Source organism: Triturus cristatus, chromosome 2_2 (assembly GCF_964204655.1).
Source record: "Triturus cristatus chromosome 2_2, aTriCri1.1, whole genome shotgun sequence".
NCBI lineage: Eukaryota > Metazoa > Chordata > Amphibia > Caudata > Salamandridae > Triturus > Triturus cristatus.
This window is the reverse complement of record NC_140582.1, coordinates 1,154,287,484-1,154,311,975: the sequence shown is the minus strand read 5'-3', so window position 1 is coordinate 1,154,311,975 and position 24,492 is coordinate 1,154,287,484. Positions and strand designations below refer to the sequence as shown.

General features: G+C 50.6%; 1 protein-coding gene across 3 annotated transcripts in view; it reads right to left on the bottom strand.

The window, feature by feature from the left end:
• ATRN (attractin) overlaps positions 1 to 24,492 on the bottom strand; it is a 900,609-nt gene that overhangs the window by 221,032 nt on the left and 655,085 nt on the right. The window lies entirely within an intron of this gene.

The window sequence follows — 24,492 nt, the reverse complement described above, 5'->3', positions numbered from 1 at the left end:
TGTCAAATCCGAAGTTGAACTAATTCTGCCCACTATGTCAGTATTTCCAGTTAAGGGTGAATTATGTGTGAGAAAAGTTGGTTCCATACATATGGGCCATAGCCAATGCGTTACTACAGTAGAATATAGTGATCAAGGCAAATCTTCATTTAGAGCTTCTCGCCATTCTTACTTTATATGTGGTCAGACGGCATATATGCGTCTGCCTCTAGATTGGGATGGTACCTGTTATATAGCATTCCTTCTGCCACCTGTTTTCCTAGCTCCCCCTGATTATTATCGAAATGTTCATTTAGTACACAATAGAGAGCGAAGAGATCTCCCAGTTGTCGATTATACTGAGACGGCATGGGACAAGTATGTAGATTTCAATAAAGGTATCTTTCCCTATATAGGTACAATATCAAATAGTAAGCTGATACGCAGACTCACCAAGACTCTTGAAGCTGTAGTAAACGAGACTATAGCCGCCCTAGGCAATCTGACAGAGGAACAATCAGTGATGAGAATTGTTGTTCTCCAGAATCGTCTTGTCCTTGACGTCATCCTGGCCGATAGGGGCGGAGCTTGCAGGGTCATCGGATCCAGCTGCTGCATATTCATACCAGAAAATTCGCCATCTGTATATAAAGCTATAACACGCCTTCATAAGATTGTAAGCCAGATACACGAGAATCCAGGCACTTGGACGTGGTCCGGGTGGTTTTGGAATGTGATATCAGCCTGGGGATGGAGAGTTCTATCCTTCCTAGGTATTGGCCTTCTTATGCTTTTCAGTTGTTGCATATGTCTGCAATGTGGACCAGCGATTTGTGGTTTGTGTGCCACATCGTGTATTCCACATCAAGGTTTTGGCTCAAGATCCCGGAAGAAGAAAGAAGAAGAAATGATGCTCCATGAGCAAATCGATGGAATGATGAAGATTGATGTCTCGTGAAGGGCAAGAAGGGGACAAGGAGGGAATGTGGAAATGTGGATTTTCCTGGTCAGTTATGTCCCCTATCTTGGACCCCAACGGTTCTATATGCATGTTACAAGTACATGTATGTTCCCTCCAGTTCCAGTTTCTAAGACGCAAACATATGTGTGTCTACCGTCAACATGTTCTCTGTCAGATCCGCCATCAATGGGCTGGATATTCGATTCCTAAGTATAAAAGGCCACCGACTTTATATGGCCAAGTTACTCCATTTTTACAGTTCAGGCGAGTAGGCCCGATTCTGTCCTCAAAGCCTTTCCCTGCTCTCTGTCTCTGACAGCTTCAGTTTGAGCTCGCATCTGTATCCATGAACTTTGTCCTACTCCCTGTGCAGCTAACGGTGCCTGCCTCGGCCAGTTTTCGCCTGTCTGCCAAGAAGTTGTATTTCACCTTCGAATTATCTATTTTGCTCTTCAGCCGATGCATTCTTGCCTAGTAGTTTAAGTAAACATTCCTCCAGTTACCAAGCAAAAGGCCAGGCTTCTCTGTCTTCATGCAAGTGATTCATAGCCCTGTTGCTATGGAAAGTTTTCTGCCCCTCGCATCTCATATAGACACTTAGACGCTTGTACACGCACACAGTCAGTATAGAATAGATTCTGTCCGAGAGTTCTTCCTTGTGGATAACATAGTTCTTTAAACATAGGATGTTAGATATGATTTGGGATTAGGTTGACATAACCCCAGACTTCTCGTCTCCACATGTAGAGCTAAATGTCAAGTCCCCTTCACCCCCTAGTTACACGTCAATTACACGTCATGCTGCTGCGCGCGCATCTATGCCAAGTATTATCTTATAGATCCACCTATGTCTGATAATGTCTGCCAAGAAGTTGTATTTCACCTTCGAATTATCTATTTTGCTCTTCAGCCGATGCATTCTTGCCTAGTAGTTTAAGTAAACATTCCTCCAGTTACCAAGCAAAAGGCCAGGCTTCTCTGTCTTCATGCAAGTGATTCATAGCCCTGTTGCTATGGAAAGTTTTCTGCCCCTCGCATCTCATATAGACACTTAGACGCTTGTACACGCACACAGTCAGTATAGAATAGATTCTGTCCGAGAGTTCTTCCTTGTGGATAACATAGTTCTTTAAACATAGGATGTTAGATATGATTTGGGATTAGGTTGACATAACCCCAGACTTCTCGTCTCCACATGTAGAGCTAAATGTCAAGTCCCCTTCACCCCCTAGTTACACGTCAATTACACGTCATGCTGCTGCGCGCGCATCTATGCCAAGTATTATCTTATAGATCCACCTATGTCTGATAATGCAAGCCAATCATGTTTCTTTTATTCCTTATTACGCCTAGTTTCGATTATGTCACTGTCACGTCATTTTTCTTATCAAATGTTACGCCTTCTACATTCGTTTCATTGTAATGTACTTATTATAAAAATACATGTCTGTTAATAAATTATTGTACTTCACTTCCTGAACCTTCGTGGTGACGGAACCTGAAGGCCGCCACTCGAGTCGGCCATTTTGAATGGAATAAAGCCCATTAGAGAACCTCTTATACCACGGATTCTGCCTCTTGTTATTTTGAGCTATTTTACTTTATTTTAAGACTCCGTACGAAATTCAGTCAGGTAATATTTATTTTATTTACCACAACCCCGTCAAAGCATTTCAGTTGTCACGCTCATCAACGCCATTTCCTGCATTGTGACGTTGGCGCCCCTACGGACAACATTACGAGCCATTCCCTCCTCTATCTTTCTGCGGTGCTAGGCCCAGTCTTTCAGAACATACGCCGGTAGTTTATAACTGGACACATATGCTTTAAACATTCATTGCACTTAAAACGTCCACTTGGTCTTAAGGTGCGGGAAAGCCGTTAAAGAAAAACAAACTGCACTGAAAGCGATCGCGAAAGTGGTCGCCATTGAAAAGAAAAAAAAAGAAAAAAGAAGCACACCCGCTAGTGGTGCGCGCGCGTGCCACAGCGAGCCATATGTTTTCAATTATCGCGCCCGTGTCTGGGCACGATAATTGAAACCACATGGGCTTTGGTGCGTGTAACAGACACCAATAGGCCATGGGCAGAGCAATGCGCCCACCTTTGGCCTATTGCGTGGTCTGCTAAAAAAAAAAAACACGCACTCAAAGCCCAATAACGGAAGCCAAAACTAAAAACACACGCACACGCGTGTACAATTCCAGGGTCCGTTTCGGAACCGCGGACAAAAGGACTCCCGCTGCGCGAGACCTGATAAAAAACAGAGGTGATAAAGCATCTAAATGACCCTCTAAAGTCCAATAGCTAATATTGTTCTATGCACGAAAAAAATCACAATTGAAGGAATATAGACATTTCTGCCGATACTTAACCCTAATTTATATCCACACACTAGTCTAAGAATTTCTGGAATTTAACTGAACATATCTATATGGTAAACAGATTTTCACTTCTGAAACTACCTTCATAACATAACATAACATAACATAACATAATCAGCCGTAATGCAACCTGCTAAAGTGCCTTTCGACTTCCAATCAATAGATTTGAGCGTAGACCCTTTCCATTTTGCTCAGGTACCAACTCTTCTCAGTGGCAGGCTCCAAGGTGGCCAGAGACTGAGCTACAGAACATTAGAGAACCAACTGCAACTTGCCCAATCTGGGACTAAGAGGATAAGCCATCACAATTTGGCCCCCTCGATTTAATCAACTCAAATTAGAGAAGACATTTTTAAGTCTAACCTTAATTCATCGTCTAAAAACTCCTGTAAAGGAATTTCTAAGCAAAGAGGTCAATGCTGGAGTTTTTCTCAAAGAAAAAAAGTCTTCATCCAAACATTTTGGGGTGTTATCAAACTACAATTGCCTACAGTCATTCTTCTAAATGATACAGCTTTGAAATTTCAAATATGGTCAAATGGAATTCCTGGTCAAGTGCTCAAAGCAATAACTTCATAGGCTTTATGGCATTGCTTCCTGGAGCATCATCATGGTTTCTCAAAGTGTTAAACTAATCAGAACAAGACACCCAGCCGTTTCCACAAGACCATCATGATTTAAAACCGATTTGAATCAATTTTCTAAAAGGAAGAATGATGACAGTTTGAAATGCAGATGTAGGTACAGTAATCTACCCACTTTTGCCATTTCCATTTTTGTCAACTCTAACAAGAGAGCGCATTCCTGTTAAAGGAGGTTTAGGATGGGTGAATGGATTGTGAAACAATTTTGCAACTATGGTGGTACAGTGCCATAAAAGACACTCTAAATATCGGGCAATGGCATAAATGTTCGTTGGCCTATACAGGAAGCCAGAAGAGTTTTCACAGCATGTCTATAGTATGTTCTTTCAATAATATGGCTGTAACCGTCTGTACTACAGAACACTTTCATTGTAATTTTGAAATCACCAATCTTTAATCAAAGGGGGATCAAGCCCAGGGACAGACTGAATTATGAAATGCACAGAAACCCCTTTCAGAGAGCAGGAATCCAGTTCCAATACCACACTATTCACATCCAATAGACTGAGTGCCAGAAATGAGATACTTTAAAAATCGAGCCTTTAGACAGCCCCAACCTACGCTGTTATGCTATTTAGTCGCATTATACGTATGGCTCATTTAGTCACCCTTGTTTATAAAGAACATACCGAAAACCTGATTAATAATTCCCTGAAGTCGAGGAGGAGCCTAGCGCGCAACCAAGATGGCCGCGTAGGTGCGAGGCTCCCGAGGACCTCCGCAACCTCCTACGATTATCCTGAAATTATCCTGTCCCGGATGAGGGGACTGTGTTGGTGAGCCTGAGCTGAGGTGGCACCCGTTTCCCGTTTCCGAATCGGACCTCGGACACCGGAGTGAGCACCGATTGAGGTTTGCGGCCTTCTCCTCGCCGGACCCCGGATTTGCGCTGTGGGGTGATCCAGTGACAAAGCGAACAACAGCGGCAGGCAGGGCCTGGCCACTCGCGTACCCCGCACTTTCGCTTTCGCACCCCCTTGCCGTCTCTGCGAGGTTGGGTCGCGGGGCTCTTTGTGTTGGTGTGGCCTCGCTAGGAGACACTGCCTGCCCGCCGGCTGTGATCCACCCCGCGGATCTGAGGTGGCTCCCCCCGGAACTCGTGTCCCTGCTTGCCTGCCCTTCACGACGTGGCTGGTGCGACTGGGAGACTGGTGGCCATGGCCACGAAACAAGATGGAGACCGGGCAAAGATCAAATCGACCCGGCGTGGCGTCGTTCATCAGGCCAACAGTATGGACCGCTATACCCTCCAGAAGGGATCTCCCGATGGACCGCACAAGTCCCCTGAGGGCCCTCCTGATGCCCCAGACCTGCCCACGGATCTGACTCTGCGAGATGTCATGGGCGCCATTGCCGAGATTAAGGCCTCGGTGGGCCAGCGGTTCGATACACTGGCGCAGAAGATCGACTCGGTCCTCGTGAATGTTGGCCTGGTGAGGGCCGATCTTTCCAAAACCAACGACCGAGTTGATTCTTTGGCCCACACCGCATCGGGCCTTACGACAGATGTGGCAGCCCTACAAACAGAGGTGCGCCGGCTTAGTCAGGCGAGTGCGCTTATGGATCGACGCCTGGAGGACTCCGAGAGTCGGGCCCGGAGGAACAACATCCGCATCATCGGGGTGCCCGAGGGACGCGAGGAGGCGGCGGCGGACCTCTTTGTGGAGGACCTGATTGCTACCCATCTCCAGCCACAGGGGCTGAGTAAATTCTTCGCTGTGGAGAGGGCCCACAGGGTTCCCGGGGGAAGGCCGAAGGTCGGAGCCCCTCCGAGACCTCTCATTGCCCGGATTTTCAATTTTCGGGACAGAGACGCTATCCTGCAAACCTCCAGACTGCATGGACCGGTTAAGCTTGACAATATGGAGGTGAATTTTTACCCTGATTTCACCCCAGCGGTCCAGAAGCAGAGACTGAGCTTCCTAGGCGTCAAACGCCGTCTTCGGGACCTAAACCTCAAATACGCCATGCTCTTCCCAGCCAAGCTGCGAGTGGAGGTGGAAGGTCGCACGCACTTTTTTGATCGTCCCGAAGCGGCCGGGGACTGGCTGGATACTCTGTCTGGGGATCGTGATCGGGGGGGCGGGGGGGCGGCGGGGGGAGACGGCCCACTGGATCGGGACTGAGGGTTTAATATTAGGCCTCGCTCTGGACGAAAATGATGCCACTTTCGATTATGCGTCTGTCTGTGTAAGTTCCCCTCCTATGGAGGTTGTGTTGGGTCTATTGGGGGTTCTCCCTCCTCCTCTAGGGGGTCTAGTTAGTTTAACTATATATGGGGCGACAGGCACACTGCACGTTGGGGGGGCTGTTCGGGCTCATGCAGGGGTGCAGGGAGGGGGGAGTTTTGTTGGGGTGGGTGGGTAGGGATGGGGTGTTGTTCGTTTTCATCACAAGGCAAAAGTATTTTTGTGTTAGTTCTAAAGTGCTCTCGGGGGGACGAATGATGGCTTCTGTATATGATGGGGGGTAGGGAATTAACTTTGTTGTCTTGGAATATGAATGGACTGAGGGACAGGATCAAACGAGGTGTGGTCCTACAGTTCTTGAAGCGAATCTCGCCCGATGTAGTCTTTCTGCAGGAGACACACCTCATTGGCAACTCCTTCTGCGCCATGAATCGGCGTGGCTATCGCCTAGTAGCCCACTCGGGCTTCACGTCTGGCTCAAGGGGTGTGGGCATCATGGTGAAGAACTCGCTCCCGTTGGAGATTGATGAGGTGCTCCACGATGACAGGGGACGTTACACGGTCTTGGTGGGAAGAATGGAGGGCAAAGTGGTTGTCTTTGTGTCAGTATAAATCCCACCGGGGCTGCAGTCGACCACCTTTGCGGACCTGGGGCGCCTTCTCCTTGGCCTTCCGGGGGGGGTTCTAGTGGTGGGGGGGGATTTCAATCCGGTGGTTTCTGGGACTGTGGATCGTCACCCCCCTAGGGACCTCCCCCGGGCACAGGCGTGGCTATCTGGCCTCTTGGATACATTGGGATTGGTGGACTGCTGGCGTTTAAAACACCCCACGCAGCTGCAGTACACTTTCCACTCGGGGGCCCATGGTAGTCTCTCACGACTAGATTATGTCCTTGTCCCGGCGGCCTATGTTGGGAGGGTGGGAGAGGTGCGCCATTTGGCACGGGGTATCTCGGCCACTCCCCGCTCCTGTTACACTTTGATGTCTTTCCGAGGGGTGAGGGTAGGGTGGTCCCGATCAATCCCTGGTACCTGCGCGACCCCACCATTCGCGCTGACTTGATTAAATCCCTTCAGCGATATTTTGACGAGAATGTGGGGTCCGTGCCTTCGGCTGTATCACTATGGGAGGCCTTCAAGACAGTACTCCGAGGGGAGGCCCTATCCCTTATTTCCCACGCCCGGAGGCGCGAGCGGGAGGAGGTGACCCGGGTGGAAGCTGAAATAGCCGAGTTGGAGGGTAATCTAGAAGGTGGGGTGACGGATGCCGCATTACATGTCCTCCAACTCAAGCAAGCGGCCTATAGGGCCCTCGTCACGGAGGCGGCCAGGGGCCTTAGTAGAGAGCAACAGGGGCGACTGTATGATGTGGGTGATAAGGCTGGTAAACTGATAGCGTGGTTGGACAAAAAAGAGAGAGCGAATCGTGTGGTCCCGCTGATTGAGAAAACGGATGGTGTGTGTGTAACTGAGCCAGAAGAAATTGTCTCCTGTTTCGCGGATTATTTCCGTGGGGTGTATTCCCCGGTGTCTTCCTGCTCTGAAGAGGATTCCCGTGCCCTGCTCAGGGATATCGCGCTGCCGTCCCTTTCGGGGGAGGACAGGGTGTCGCTGGACGCCGCTCCCACCTCCGACGAAATCGCCCTCGCCATACGCTCGGTCGCTTCCGGCAAGGCCATGGGTCCGAATGGTCTCCCTATCGAGTTGTACAAGTTGCGACCGGATACGCTGGCACCACACCTCCGGGCTATGTTCCTGGCGGCCCACTCGGTGGGCTCCCTCCCGTTGGACCAGCGTCTGGCTACAATCGTGGTTATCCACAAGGAGGGGAGACCTCGGGACTGGGTTACATCCTATCGGCCCATTTCGCTACTGAATGCGGAGCCCAAAATTCTCGCCAAGGTGCTAGCCAATCGGCTGGTCGGCGTGGTGGGCGATTTGGTTCATCAGGGCCAGTCCGGCTTTATTCCCCATCGCAACACAGCCCTTAACTTGCGGCGTTTGCATGGGGTGCTCGCACGTGTCCCGTTCATACGGGAGCCGGCCATTTTGGCGTCCTTAGACGCCACCATGGCGTTTGACACGCTTGAATGGCCATACATCTGGGCGATGCTTGCGAAGTTTGGATTTGGCCCAGGGTTCATCAGTTGGGTCAAATTGCTGTATTCGGGCCCATTGGCGCAGGTGGTGGTGAACGGTAGAGTATCGGCTCCGTTCGAGCTGGGCCGGGGCACGCGGCAGGGCTGCCCCTTATCGCCGCTCCTATTTGCGCTCGCCTTGGAGCCCCTGGCGGAGTGGCTGCGGTGGCATCCTTCTATCCGTGGTCTCCGCTGGACCCCCGAGTATGAGGACCGCGTATCCCTATACGCTGATGACATCCTCTTGTACCTAGCCTCCCCACGTAAATCACTGATAGTACTGGTTGATGTTTTACATTCATTTGGTCGCAACTCCGGCCTTGTCATCAACTGGGCTAAATCATGTGTGTATGTGCTCTCTGGGGAGGCTCCCATCCTCCCGCGGGGCTGTCCGATCCAGATCGCCCCGCGGGGGTTCAGGTACCTGGGTGTCTTCATTACTCTGGACCCGGAGGCCCGCTACGATCGGAACTTGCTTCCCCCCCTCCAGCGCCTGAAGGAGGACGTCGCGCGCTGGCGGCGCCTGCCGCTTTCGCCGCTCGGCCGGGCGGCATTGTTTAAGATGATGTCGTTGCCGCGTTTCCTGTACGCTTTGCAGAACACTATGGACCTAGTCCCGGCACGCTACTTCCGTGAGGTGGAGAGTTTGCAACGCCGCCTGTTCTGGGACGGGAGGCCGCGTATTGCCCTGGTGAAGTTGACGCTCCCATGGTATGACGGGGGGATTGCCCTCCCGGATATTAAACGGTACTATTGGGCCTCCCAGCTAGCTGCGATTAATCACGGCCTATACGGGCCCGCCTTAAACCCGGCATTCGAAATGGATAAGATGCTACTCCCAGGGGGTGACTATAATCGAGCGCTCTACTCTAGCGCGCCTGACGCTCGCCTAACGGGCCCCACGCATGTCATGGTGCGAGTGTGGCACGCAGCCAATGTAGCTATGGGGTGGAAGGACCGTTTGACCCGGGCGTCACCACTATACGCGTCTGAGCGGTTGGGCTCCCTGTGGACCTCGAAGGGCTTCGAGAAGTGGGACATAATAGGCATCAGCAAAGTGGGGGATCTCTGGACGAGGGGAGGATTTAAAACGTTCGAGATGCTGCAGACGGAATTTCAGTTGCAGGGCAGTGAGTACTTTCGGTATTTGCAGGTCCGTCATGCACTGGGCTCCGTCTTCCCGGACGTTGCCTCCATCCCGGAGTATTCCCCCCTGGAGGATAGAGTGCTGGCTGGACACGTCCCGGACAGCACGATCTCACTGATCTACAAAAAACTGATCAACGACCGCTCGGGCTTGTTGACTGCCCTTCGTGAGGCTTGGGTTGCCGATGGGCTGGAGCTGGACGACGAGGACTGGATCTCCGCGGTGGCCTCCCCGAAAGAGGTGGCCATACCGGCTCACCTTCGCTTCGTCCAGCTCAAGATACTCCACAGGGTCTACATGACGGGGCCAAGGCTCCTGCGTATGGGCTATGCTGAGGACGGGTTGTGTAAGCGTGGGTGTGGTGCTTTGGGGACTTTTCTGCATATCTTGTGGGAGTGCCCGGAGGTGGAGGGGTTCTGGCGTGGTGTGCATGAGGTGCTGCGAGTGGTTACGCATGTGGCGCTGTTGCCCGAAGCGAGGAGATGCCTGTTGAATGTGTGGGAACCTACCGATTACTCGGCGCCGCAGACGTGGTGGGTGACTCTGGGATATATGGTGGCCAAGCGTGATATTGCTCAACTGTGGGGATCCCAGAGGCCCCCGACTGTCTCGGCCTGGAAGGAACATATGGATTGGTGCATGTTTCGGGAAAAGGTGGTGTATGTGGCGAGAGGTAAGCCTGGGACATGGGTGAAAGTATGGGGCCCCTGGAACGCCTACCGCAGGGGAATCTGTGCTCCGCCGTTATTGCCCGATCCGTCGCCGGCCCCGTCCCCTTAGCCGACTCATCCCCCCGGTACCGGGCATTGGGTTTACCTAGTCCTGATCTCTTCCCCTTCTTGAGACTCCTATGGAGGGTTAGGGTCCCCCCTCTAGGGGAGCACGTGCTGCTATTTCCGATTGTGGATTGCCTTGTGGGTTTGTTTTTTCTCGTTGTTCTTTAAGTTTAAAATGAAACCGTATAGTGGGGTCTGGATGGTGTGGCTCTCAACGCTGTTACCTCCTGTGCATGCTCCTCCGCAGCACCACGTGCTTTATAAATGTGTATCGTATGCTCCTTTTCTTTGCTAGCGGCCGGCCGGAAGGTTGTAGGCCCATCTTTGTATAATTTTGAGTCTTGTAATAAACGGTTTAAAAAAAAAATAATAATAATAATTCCCTGAAGTCAAAGTCCTGGAACTTTGACTGCAGCCTTGAGTAATCATATCAAAACCATGATGAGTAACTAAGTGGCACAGCAACAAGAGGTCTTGAAACAAAAAAATCTTGAGTGCTAGATGTTACACATTGTAAGAGGGAACTGGAGATAAGGGCATGTGAGACAATATCTCTTGAAGAAAACAAGTGATTTCAAAGATGGGATACACACACGATCATGTGCTCTAATGTCACTCTCGATCAAGTGAAGTGAATTATTTCCAGGCATATAAATAATAGTTGAAGGTTAGCACGACATCGCACAAGTTACTACTTGTGTAACGATACATCTGTAAGAGACATTAGTTAGTGATAGATTCCTTACCTAAGAATATCCCCATGCGTCACACTGGATCCGGAAAGCTTTCGTCAGCAGTACCCCTGTGCGTCGCCGAGATGACGTCCCTGGAGCTACTTAGACGCGCCCACGCGCGCTGACGTCAGTTCTGTACACAACTTTCCGCGACAGGAACGCAGAGACATGGAAGATACTGACCACAGGTGCATAGAAACTAGGGCATGAAAGGATGACCTTAACCCTAGAAATCAGTTCGCAGAACGGGGAGGTTGGGTGGGCGGTAAGGAATCAATCACTAACTAATGTCTCTTACAGATATATCGTTACACAAGTAGTAACATGTGCATCTGGAAGAGACATGTTAGTGAAAGATACCTTACCTTATAATAGATACCCCAGCAATACCAACCCCAGTGGTGGGTCTGCGAACAAGATTACACCAGAAAGTCACGGAGAACAGAACGGCCAAAGAAGCCGTCTCTCCGGACCGGACTGTCAAGGCAATAATGTTTTGTAAAAGTGTGCAGCGAAGCCCACGTGGCAGCCTAACAGATCTCCTGCAGGTGGATACTGCGTCCCAATGCAGTAGTAGCTGCTGTCGCCCTGGTAGAATGAGCATGCAGCCCCACCGGAGGTTCCTTTTTAGCCATAGAATAACAGGCACAATTTACTACTTGTGTAACGATATATCTGTAAGAGACATTAGTGATAGATTCCTTACCATAGAATATCCCCAGGCGTCAGACTGGATCCGGAAGTTTTTCCTCAGCAGGCGGCGTTGTGCGGCTCCGCGTCCGTCACTGGCGTCGTATGCACCGAAATGACGTCACGGAGACTACTTAGGCGCCACCCATGCGCTCGGATGTCAGTTCTATACACGGCTATCCGCGCCAGGAATGCAGAGCCATGCAAGAAACTGACCACTGGTGCCATGAAACTAGGGCCATGAAAGGGATGACCTTAACCCTAGAATCAGTTCGCAGAACAGGGAGGATGGGTGAGGCGGTAAGGAATTTATCACTAACTAATGTCTCTTACAGATATATCGTTACACAAGTAGTAACTTGTGCATCTGAAAGAGACACGTTAGTGATAGATTCCTTACCTTAGAATAGATACCCCAGCAATGCCAACACCGGTGGTGGGTCTGCGAATAAGATCACACCAGGAAGTCACGGAGAACAGAACGGCCAAAGAAGCCGTCCCTCTGGACCTGACCATCAAGGCAGTAGTGCTTGGTAAATGTGTGCAACGAAGCCCACGTAGCTGCCTGACAAATATCCTGCAAGGGAACGCCGCGTCCCAAGGCAGTAATTGCCGCCGTCACCCTGGTAGAATGGGCACGCAGCCCCACAGGAGGCTCCTTCTTAGCCAGCGAGTAACACGCTTTGATGCACAGAACGACCCACCGAGAGATGGTCCGTTTGTGCACGGCCCAACCTTTTTCCGCGCCCATGTAGCTAACAAAGAGCTGGTCATCCACTCGGAACTGTTGTATATGCTTCAGATAGAACGAGATCGCACGTTTTGGGTCCAGACGGTGAAGCCTCTCTTCCTCTATTAAAGGAGGCGGAGGCGGAAAGAAGGTGGGCAAAGTGATGGTCTGCCCGATGTGGAAGGGTGTGACAACCTTTGGCAAGAAAGGACGGGTCCTTAAAACCACCTTGTCAGGATGAACAGAAAGGAAAGGAGATGTAGAAGAAAGAGCCTGGAACTCACTCACACTTCTGGAAGAGGTGATAGCTACCAGGAAAGCAGTCTTTAGAGTGAGAAGATGTAAAGGACAGTTATGATGGGGCTTAAAAGGAGAGCACATTAGATAGGTCAAGACAAGATTCAAGTCCCATTGAGGCATTATGAAAGGCACGGGAGGAAACGTGTGTGTAATGCCTTTTAGGAAACGGTTAACAACCGGAGACTTAAAAAGAGAAGGCTGATCTGGAAGCCTTAGAAAGGCAGAGATGGCCGAAAGATCACCTTTGAGAGTGCCCAGAGCAGAGTCCTGCTGGGCCAAGGAGAGTAGGAACAGAAGAACCTCAGAAAGAGGGGCAGAAAGGGGATCCACTGACTCTGCTGCGCACCATGCCACAAACTTGTTCCACCAGCAGGCATATACCGTCTTAGTGGAGGGACGCCTGGCGGCCAGAATAACATCACAGACTTCGGGAGGAAGATCGAAAACTGTCAACTGTCACCGCTCAACCTCCACGCATGGAGGTGGAGGCTGAACAGGTTCGGGTGGAGGACCGTCTCCTGCTGCTGCGACAGAAGATCCTCCCGAAGCGGCAGTCGGATGGGGGGATCGATAGCCATGCTGAGTAGCTCGGGATACCAGTATCTTCGTGTCCAATCAGAAGACACAAGGATGACTTGGGCCCAGTCGCGCCAAAACTTCTTCAGCACTCTGGGCAGAAGTGGTATAGGCGGAAAGGCGTACAACAGACCGCAACTCCACTCGCGACGAAAAGCGTCGCCGAGCGAGTGCCGCCTTGGAAATTCCAACACGCACAACTGATAACATTGCGCGTTCTCTTCGGTAGCGAATAGATCTAACCGAGGCTCTCCCCACTGCACAAAGAGACCTTGCGCCACGTCCGAGTGCAGACGCCATTCGTGATCCATCAAGCACCGGTGGCTGAGTTTGCCCGCCCTGGGGTTCAGAGAACCTGCCAGGTGTGGAACCACCAAGGGAATGCCTTGATGTTCCAGCCATGTCCAGAGGCACAGAGCCTCCTGACATAAGGTCCACGACCCCACCCCGCCCTGTTTGTTGCAAAACCACAAGGCGGTGGTAGGAATGCCTTCAGTGCAAGACGGATCGCCCGAAGCTCCAAAAGGTTGATATGGAGCCGGGAGTCCGCAGAGACCAGAGACCTCTGATCTCCGCCTCTCCCAAGTGGCCTCCCCAGCCCAGGAGGGACGCATCAGTCACCACTGTGTGATCTGGTTGGGGAAGGGAGAGGGATCTGCCATTGACCCAATCGCGATTCGTGAGCCACAACTTAAAATTGTCCTGCAGTGCCCTCCGAGATCTGGCCATGATCGGACAGGTTGCCCTGATGCTTCAGGTCCCACTGCAGAGCCTGCATATGCCACCTGGCATGTTGCACAAGCAGGATGCAGGAGGCCATCAGGCCCAGGAGCCAGAGCATCAACCTGACTGAAACCCAGGATAGAGGCTGAAAGATTGTAATCATAGCCTGAATATTCCGGACTTGCTGTTCGGGAGGATAAACCCAAAACTGCGCCGTGTCCAGAACCGCTTTGATGAAGAGAAGCTTCTGGGAGGGAATCAGGTGCGACTTGGGCACGTTGATGGAAAACCCCAGAAAATGAAGGTCGGTCGTAGTCTGGAGGTAGGAGACGACTGTGTGGGGCGAGCCCACCTTGAACAATCAGTCGTCGAGATAGGGGAAGACTGAAACCCCTGATCTGCGCGGATAAACTGCGACCACCGCCATCACTTTTGTGAACACCCGAGGAGCGCTGGTAAGGCCAAAGGGGAGCACAGTGAACTGAAAATGCTCCTGGCACATCCATGAATCGCAGGTAACGCTGATGGGGCGGCAGGACGGGAATATGAAAATAAGCGTCCTGCAGGTCCAGTGCCACCATCCAGTCTTGTGGGTCGAGAGCAGACAAGACCTGAGCTAGAGTGAGCATTTTGAACTTCTCCTTCCAGAGGAAGCGATTTACGCTCCGAAGGTCTAAGATGGGACGTAGACCCTTGTCCTTCTTTGGAACCAAGAAGTAGTGAGAGTAAGAACCATGACCTACTTCTGGCGTCGGAACGCGCTTGATGCCCCCTTGGCCTAGAGGGCCATAATTTCCTGCTGGAGAAGTGCCAAATGATCCCTCGACATGCGGTGGAACTGCGGCGGCATGGCTGGGGGGGAGGGGGGTTGGGGGGGGGTGTAGACTCAAAGGGGAGGGGGTAGCCCCAAACAATCTCCAAAAACCCACCTGTCTGATGTAATGGTGCGCCAGTGGGGGAGGTGATGACGAATCATGCCCTCCACTGGCGTCTGGTGGGTCTGAAACACCGGACTAGGAAGGTGTGGAAGCGGGGTTGTTGGTGGACTGACCCGTACGCTGGCCCCGTAAACCACCTCTGCGAGCCTCACGTCTGCGGCTGCGCTGGGACTGTTGCTGCGCAGGCTTGTTCTGAAATGAACGTGTTTGTACGCCCCTTCTGGAGCTTCGAAAGGAACGAAAGTTATAAGCGGAAGGAGTACGTGTAGCTGAAAGGCCCAAGGACTTAGCCGTGGCCCGAGAGTCCTTGAAACGCTCCAATGTGGAATCTGCCTTATCACCAAAGTGGCGAGAGCCATCGAAGGGCATGTCCATCAAAGTATTCTGGACATCTGCTGAAAAACCAGTGGTCCTCAACCTGGCACGACAACGGAGCGGCACCGTTGTGGAAATTGCCCTACCAAGCGAATCTGTGGTATCCAGACCACAACGTATAGTGAATTTGGTGGTGACGCTCCCCTCCATAAGAGCTTGGGAGAGAACTGCCTGGGCCACCTCCGGACACTGAGGTAGCACTTGTTCAACCGCATCCCATGGAATAGCGTACCAAGAGACAGGTAGTGTTCACAGACCGCAGTCCAGAACTTGCAGAAGAATAAATCTTCTTGCCAAACTGCCCCAACTTCTTGGTTACCTAGTCTGGCGGAGCAGAAGGAATCGCACTCTGAGACGTCGAGGCCTGAACCACCAAACTCAAAGGTGTAGGGTGTTGGGTGAGGAAGGCAGGGTCGCCCGGGGTCGGGCGAAGGCGTTGGCCTACACCCTTCTCCACAGGGGCCCCTGTGTTGGGCCAGGATCAGGTGCCCAGAAGCAAATCAGTAAGTGCATCATTAAACAGCAACAACGGTTCTGTAGAAGAAGAGGCTGGCCAAAGCACTTCAGTCAGTAGGTTGGTCCTGACAGCCAAAGTAGGGAGCTCGAGGCCAAGAGCCTTGGCCGCCCTACGTAGCACCGTGGAAAAGGTACCACTCTCCTCCATAGTAGCTGAAGGGGATGGTGAACCAGGCACCGGAGTGTAATCCGGGCCACGGTCTCCGCCTCCTCAACCCAGTCAGGGACAGACTCGCACTGTACTGCGAGAGGGTCTCCAAACCCCTCCCAGTCCTCCCCTTCCTCCACAAGTGGACGAGGATGTGGATGAAAAAAAGGGTAAATGTTCCCCATCGGCGTCGGGAGACATCCCTCCGGCACGGTGTCGACGTCGGAAAAGAAGTCGACGGCCAAGGCGGCCGCCGGCGACGTCAATGACGGCGGGGGCCGTACGGGGTCCACTGGCAAGAACGGGGAGCCATGGCCGGAGCCATGGAGGCCTCTGGGCGTCTAGGAACACGGAACAGTGGGGCCCGCGGGGCCAGAAGGCGTGCCGAAGATACGTGCCATTGCAGACACGGACTCTTGCAATTCGGCCGTAGTGCTGATGGACCCAGGAAAGGTGGGTAAGCCAACGGTAAATGCTCAGGCTCGACCCACGAGGGGAGGACGAAGAGCGTCGCTTCTTCGACTTCTTGTGCTTCGACTTACCTGACTCCGAGTGCTAAGACTTTGAAAGATGCTGCTTGCTCTGCGACCGGGCCTTCGACCTCCCACGGGACCGATGTGGGGCCGACTCACGGGCCTCCAGCCACTTTCGGGACCGCTCCTGCAAAGTTTTCGGGGCCATGGCCCGGCAGTGGGGGCACCAATAGAGAGAAGGTACCCCCTTCTGAGGGAAGTGATGGGCACTAGAAAAGCTGTCTTCCATGTGAGAATTCCAGCTCGCACTTATGTAATGGTTCGAAAGGGGGTCCCATTAACCGTGTGAGGACTATATTCAAGTTCCAAACAAGTGAGGGTGGCACTCTGGGTGGAATTACTCTTTTGAGGCCTTCCATAAAGGCTTTGATGGCAGGTACTTTGAAAAGTGAGAGGTGCTGCCTGTTTTGTAAATAGGCAGCCATTGCAGCAGGGTGTAACCGAATGGGGGTATATGCTAGGTTACACCTTTGTAAATGGAGTAAATAACATATAATGTGTTGTATGGACACATTTAAGGGATTGATCGTGTTGTTGTGGCAGTAAATAACAAATCTTTTCCACTTTGCTGCATAGCACGTCCTAGTAGTAGGGCGTCTAGCTTCCCTGATAATGTTCATGCAATCAGGGGGAAGGTTAAGGTATCCAAATTCTAGGACCTCAGGAGCCAGATCGCAAGGTTGAGCTGAGCTGGGTCCGGGTGCCTGATCTCTCCATGGTTCTGGGTTAGGAGGCATGGCATGGTGAGAGGCGTAGCTTTTGGTGTGGTACTACTGAGATTTCCAGCAGCGTGGTGTACCACGGTTGTCTGGCCCATGTTGGAGCTACTAGGATTAGAGTTAGGGAATGTTGCTGTAGCTTCCGGACCACTAATGGAATTAGTGGGAGAGGTGGAAATGCGTATGCAAATTTGTTTGACCAGTTCATCCATATCGCATTGACTTTGGACAATGGGTGTGGATATCTGGTGGCGAAGCTTGGGCATTTTTTGTTTTCGTGGGTGGCGAATAGGTCTATGTGTGGATGCCCCCACTTCTGAAAGAACGGGTGAAGAACCTGTGGGTTAAGTTCCCACTCGTGGATTTGCTGTGTCTGTCTGGCCAGCAGATCTGCCACGGTGTTTTGTACTCCTGGGATGTGTTGGGCTAGGAGAAAAATCTATTGTGGAATTGCCCATCTCCATATGCTCTGTGCTAACTGAGAGAGCGGTGGAGAGTGTGTGCCCCCCTGTTTTTGAATGTAGTGCATGGCAGTCATGTTGTCTGTGCGAATGAGGACTGCCTTGCCTGAAATCTGCGCCTGGAAGGATTTTAGGGCGAGGAAGATCGCCAGTAACTCCAGATGGTTTATGTGGAGTAACATTTGTTGCGGCGTCCATGTGCCCTGTGCTGTGAGATGTAACAGATGAGCTCCCCAGCCGGAGAGCGATGCATCTGCCGTTAAGACTATTTGTGGGACCGGGTCCAGGAACGGTCGAACTCTGGAAAGGTTTGTGGTGTTCCACCACTGCAGAGAGCGATGGGTGCGACCGTCTACCAACACCAGATCTGTCAGTTGCCCCTGGGCCTGGTTCCACTGGCGCGCCAAACACTCTTGGAGTGGGCGCATCTGGAGTCTTGCATGTGGCACTATAAAGATGCAAGAGGCCATCATCCCTATGAGCTGGGAGAGAGTGTTGGGATAGGAATTTTTGACGCAGCGCCTGTATTTTTGCAATCCTGGCAGGATTGGGATAGGCTATGGCCTTTGAGGTGTCTATGGTGGCGCCGAGATATTGTTTTGTGTGTGATGGTACCAGGTGGGATTTTTGATGGTTCACCGTGAAGCCTAGCTGGTGAAGTAGTTGGACTGTAGCGGCGGTATGGTGCACACACTGTTGGTAGGACGTGGCTTTGATGAGCCAATCGTCCAGATAGGGGAAGACGTGAATGTGCGGTCTTCTGAGATGTGCAGCCACTACTGCCAGGCACTTGGTGAACACCCTTGGTGCTGTTGTTACCCTGAACGGGAGCACCTTGAACTGGTAGTGTTGTCCGTCTACCACAAACCTGAGGTACTTTCTGTGAGCTTGGTGTACTGGGATGTGAAAGTACGCGTCTTTCAAGTCCAGAGTGGTGAGAAAGTCGTTCTGGGAGAGAAGTGGAAGAACCTGTTAGAGGGTTACCATGTGAAAATGGTCCGAATGAATGTAAGTGTTTAGAGGTCTGAGATCTAAGATAGGTCGTAGGGTCTCGTCTGTCTTTGGAATTAGAAAGTACAGGGAGTAGACCCCTAAATTTCGTTGATTTATGGGGACCTGCTCTATTGCTCCTTTTTGGAGGAGGGAGATCACCTCTTGTGTCAGTAGCGCAGTATGCTCTTGCGACATAGGGCAGTGCCTGGGTGGAATGTGGGGGGGTGTAGATGTTAATTCTAGGCAATACCCTGACTGAATAATTTGTGTCACCCATTTGTCTGAGGTGATTGTCTCCCAGAGTTGAAGGAAATGTCGTAGTCTGCCTCCGACCGGAGTGGAATGGTCTGGAGGGAGCGGGGGAAAGTGATTGGGCAGGAGGTGTGGCAGAGCGGGCGGTATTTGTTTTGCCTCTGCCCTTATTATTATTGCCTCTGTATCCGCCTTTTTGATAACCTTTTGTGAAGGTAGACTGAGGGGGGGATTTATAGGACGTGGATGCACTGTCCGATGAGTAGCCTCTGCCCGTGCCCCGAAAGGAAGAACGGCGAAAGGACCACCTGGGAGTCTGTGTTTGTAGGGCTCCCATAGATTTCGCCGTGTCTGTATCTTTTTTCATTTTTTCCAGGGCTTCATCTACTTTAGGACCAAATAGATGATCTTGGTCGAATGGGTGATTTAGTATAGAGGCTTGAACCTCTGGTTTAAACCCTGAAACCCTGAGCCAGGCATGGCGACGGAGGAGGACACTGGTGTTGATGCCCTGGAGGCTGTATCTGCCGCATTGAGGGCACATCTTATCGAGGTATTGGTTAATGTTTTTCCCTCTTGAATAAGTTCATTAGCCCTAGTCTTGTACTTTTCAGGGAGATGGTGCATGATGGTCTCTAGCTCATCATAGTGCGCCCTGTCGTAACGGGCCAACAGTGCTTGCGTATTGGCAATACGCCATATATTGGCCGCTTGTGACGCAGTGCGCTTCCCTGACGCATCTATGAGCTTGGACTCTTTGTCAGGTGGGGGCGCTTCGCCTGACACCTGAGAATTTGAGCGCTTCCTGTCTGTGGATACCACTAGGGAATCTAATGGTGCAGGGCCCTTAATGTAAGAAGGGTCTGTAGGGGCGGCTTTGTACTTCTTTTCTATCCCGAGGGTTTAGGACCCTGGCCCTGACTGGGTCCTTAAAAACCTCAGTGGCATGTTTAATTACGCCCTTTAACATAGGTAGAATGGCAGTGGACCTATGTTTATCATCGAAGGTGTCTAGGAGGAAGTCCTCCTCCACTGGGTCGGTATGTAACTCCACCCCGTGGTAGTGTGCCGCCCTTTGTAACAAGTGGTGAAAACCCAAGGAATCTTCAGGAGGGGATGGCCTAGATGGATAAAGGTCATCCTGTGGGACATCTGGGATGTCCGGATTGTTATAATCATGCCATGGGTCTGGGGATCCAGTAGGGGTGGGATCTTGTGGCACATCTGCTGGATCAAAGTAAGGGTCCCCCAAATTGTCCGGGACAGGGGACAAGGTGGGGGAACGATGAGGTGAAGGGGGTGGAGGTGGAGAGGGTGGAGGAGGTAAAGGAAGTGGGGAAGGCACCCTGAAAGGAGAGGTAGCAATGTCCTTTCTCTTTGGAGGTGGAGCCGGCTTGTCCAAGTGTCTCTTTTTGGAAGACAATGTCAAGTGTCCGGTCTTTGGATCCTTGGTGAGGGTTTTCTGCAAAGGATCCGGTGTGAAGAGCTCCTGTGACACCGTTTGATCGGTCGGCGCCGACTGTTTCGGGGCCGAAGGCTTCTTAGGTTTGTCAAAGCCGTGCTTCCTGGGAACCTCCGGTTTTTTGGTCGGTGCCGAAAGGGGTTTCGCACGGGAGTGTCGGTGCCGAGGGTCTTGGGATGTTTGGTCGGCACCGGAGCAGGTTTCGGCACCGAAGACTCTGGTGCCGAGGTCGGTGTGGAGGTGGAGGCCGATTTTTTCTTCGGTGCCGAAGGGTGTTTGTCGGCACCGGTGGCTGGCTGGCTGGCTGGAGCCCGAGCTGCCGGAAGGCTTAGAAGGCTTCTTTACCGGGCCCGAAGGTGGGGTGTGAGAAGCAGTGTCCTTGGTCTTGCCTGGGCCCGGAGGTGAAGGTGTGACCGAAGCCTTTTTCGGAATCGGCGTGGGTGGGGGAGGGGGAATTGTACTCACGACCCGCTGCGCCGGGGTGATGTCCTCCACATCTGAGTCGTCGGCCTCGGAAGCGCTGACGAGGTCGTCGTCCTCCTGTTCGATGTCCTGCCGTCCCAGAGCTTCGACGTCGTCCCTGAAGATGTCGACTGGAGTGGAGGTCGAGGAGTGCGCCATGTTGCGTCGAGCCCGTCGATCTCGAATGGTCTTTTTTGAGCGAAAAAACTTGCAGGGGGGACAGTCTCGGGCCTCGTGCTCTGGGGAGAGGCAGAGGTTGCACACCTCATGGAGATCGGTGTGGGGAAACTTGGACCCACATCGAGGGCACTTTCTTTCTATCAGCCGAGACCGGAGCCGGAATAGGCCCGAAGGCCGCCGTCGACCACCGGAATTGAAGAAGTGCAGAAGAGAAGATGAATAAGATGATTTATGTCGAAGAAGCTCGATGAGCGAGGATTTGCGTTGATCGGTGAACTGGGAAGTTCGGGACCGGAGCACGAAGTTTTACATCCGAGCCCGATGGCGGAAAAAAACAATCTGAGGATGGAGCAGAAGCCCATGTGCAATACTAACCAGAGGAGGAGTCACCGACCTCGTGACTCCCAAAGACTTTCCAAGAGGAAAAACAAACTGCAAACATCCGGGCCCAACACCAGATGGCGATCTATGCACAGTGTATAATCTGCAGCTCATATGCCTCACACAGACAGTTTTCCACTATAGAATTGTAATGTTGCATTTGACATGCCTCAAGATATACCTTACATATAAAAGTATATATGTAAAAGCATATAAGTAAGAACTCTTAGTATGCTGAATTGTGGGGGGGGGACAGAATCAAGTTATAAGCCAAACTATTTCCTCATTGAGTCCTTGACGGACTGTATCAAGAGAGAAAATCCAGAACGTTTCTCTAATCTTTCTCGTTTTCTCTACCTCCTTGCCTGGTATAATTTTGTACATGCTCCAGTATCAACCATGAAAGTTTATTTTCTGAGTGACTATGTTCTACACAATGTTTCACCATTGGTGCTTGCATCTTCTGCGTTCTGATAGCTGACGTGTTCAGAATACCGGACGTGAAATTCGCGTCCTGTTTCCCCTATGTAGCCAAGGACACAGGGGCACAGGATAAGGAACACTATGTTGGTTGTTCTACAGTTCGTCATCTATGCTAATTTGCCTGTCTTGCCTCTATATGTCCAATTTTGTGTGGTGATGGCTGTTGGGCAAGCATGGCAATTGCCACAACTGTAGTTTCCTATGCAGAATGGTCTTCCTTCTAGTGTTGTTTGTCTCATTGTGGTCTTGGGTTTTGGCCTGCTATGAACTAATTTGTCTCGAAGATTAGAGTTTCTTCTATAGGCAACAATAGGTTTCCTTAAGTCTTGGTCATAGACTGAGTATCCTCCAATTTTTGTCAAGAATTTGTTTAATCTTATTGTTTATACTGGAGTGGTCCACTACACATACCATAGTATCAGAGTTTTTTATTTCTACCTCTTAGCAGTGATTCTCTATTGTAGTATTTTTCCCGCTTTAGAGATTGACGCACTAATCTTTTGGGGTATCCTCTCTGAAGAAGACATGTTTGAATTTGTTCTGCATTATCTTAGAAATCTTTAATGGAGGTACAATTTCTTCTTATCCTTAAGAATTCCCCGAAGGTGATTGAGTCTTTTTGGCAAGCTGGGTGATAGCTACTGTGCTCTAGAATTGTGTTTTTCGCTGTAGGTTTTCTGAAAAGACTTACTTTAAGATGTTCCTGCCTTGCCATAATCCAGATGTCCAAGAACTCTACTTGGTCCTTTGAGTAGTTACATGTAAATTTCAAGTTAGCATCACTCAGATTAAGCCAAACTATAAAGTCAAGTAAGTCCTGCTCAGGCCCTGTCCATATAAAGAAAATATCGTCAATGAACCTATGCCAGTAGGTGATATTCTCGTAATAGGGTGGGACCTCATTAAAAATATGTATTCGCTCATGCTCTCCCATATCGATATTCGCCACACTCGGCGCACAGGAAGCCCCCATGCTGGTACCTTTCGTTTGTTTGTATAAGAGGTCATTGAATTGAAAATAATTGTGATGTAACACTATATCCAAACATTCCAGAATGAAATGGTGAGGTCTCTCCCCAGGAATCCTGGCCAATAGGGCTGCCACTGACTCTATGGCCAGGTCTTGGGGTATGTTAGTATATAGCGACTCAATATCTAAGGTTACCATGTACTGAGTATGTTGATTAAAAGGTTCGTTTTCAAGAGTGTTTATCATGTGTCCTGTGTCTTTGATATAGGAGGCATAAAAAGTGGTTAGAGGACATAAAAATGCATCCACATATTGTGAAAGGGGTTCTGTGATGGAATTTATAGCAGATATTATCAGTCTAAGAGGTGGGTCTGATATGTTTTTATGTGTTTTCGGTATACCATACAACACTGGTGTTACTGTGTTTGGTTTACTCAGGAAGTCTAACTCCTTTTGACAGATGTATCCATCTACAAAGGCATATTTAATATGAGACAAGAAAGAAATATAGGTCGGATAAAGGGTCAATATATGCCGGCAGTGGGGGCACGACTCGGTGTCGTGGTCACGCCCCAGGCAGAAGAGACACTCACGGTGCGGGTCCATCAGCGATATCGTGCGAGGACAGGCTCTGCAAAGCTTGAAACCGGGCATCCCTGTGCACCAGGGGTAAGTTTACTTACAAATTATAACAAACAAATACTTAGTCAACAAGTGACGGGGTACCGCTCTCTCCGGATCTGCGCTTGCTGGCGTGGAAAAAGAAAGAACTGACGTCAGCGTTCGTGGGCGCGTCTAAGTAGCTCCAGTGATGTCATCTCGGCAAATACGACGCCAGCGATGCACGTGGAGCCGTACGACGCCTATCGGCGAGCAGGGGTACTGCTGACGAAAGCTTTCCGGATCTAGTCTGATGCCTGGGGATATTCTAAGGTAAGGAATCTATCACTAACGTGTCTCTTTCAGATACTTAATTCTCAATCAAATTGACAAACTTAAACAAAAATACTTTTTAATTTGATGGAGTAATGAGTGCCTTTGGAATTGGAAAATCCTGATGTACATGTTCAGTGCCAACTGAGATTCACCAATAGCTACATACTCCAAAAGAATAATGTACTTCCGTTTGCTAAACTCTTTCTTTCTAGTAAATATTGCATGGAACTGCAGATTCCTCACCTGATAGTTCTCCCCAATACCAGAATGATTCCAGAACCTCTTGCAATAGCTCTGGCATAGTGACATTAATGTCATCCTTCCTTCATACATTTCAACACTTGAACATTGGACAATCTGTGCCAAAAAACACCAGGCACAGCTAACAATTGATCTTTCAATGACATTGTGCACCACCCAACTTAGACCCTTATTACCCAGAGGACTACTCCACAGAACAGGGAGGTGGGCAGGTGATGAGGAATCTGCAATTATACAGAGTATTGTAAGGAAATGCCTCTTTTTGTATGGTCACCCTCAAGTTTTCCGACTGATGCTGCTTGTTTTTCAACTAAGAATGCATTAAGGCTGACTCATCAGACCTCTGTGCCAGTGCTCTGGCCATAAAGTGTATGTTGAAATGGCTGTACCCCAATTGGAAATGGCCTACTTACCTGTAAGTCCCTTGTATATGGTACCCTGGTACCCAGGAC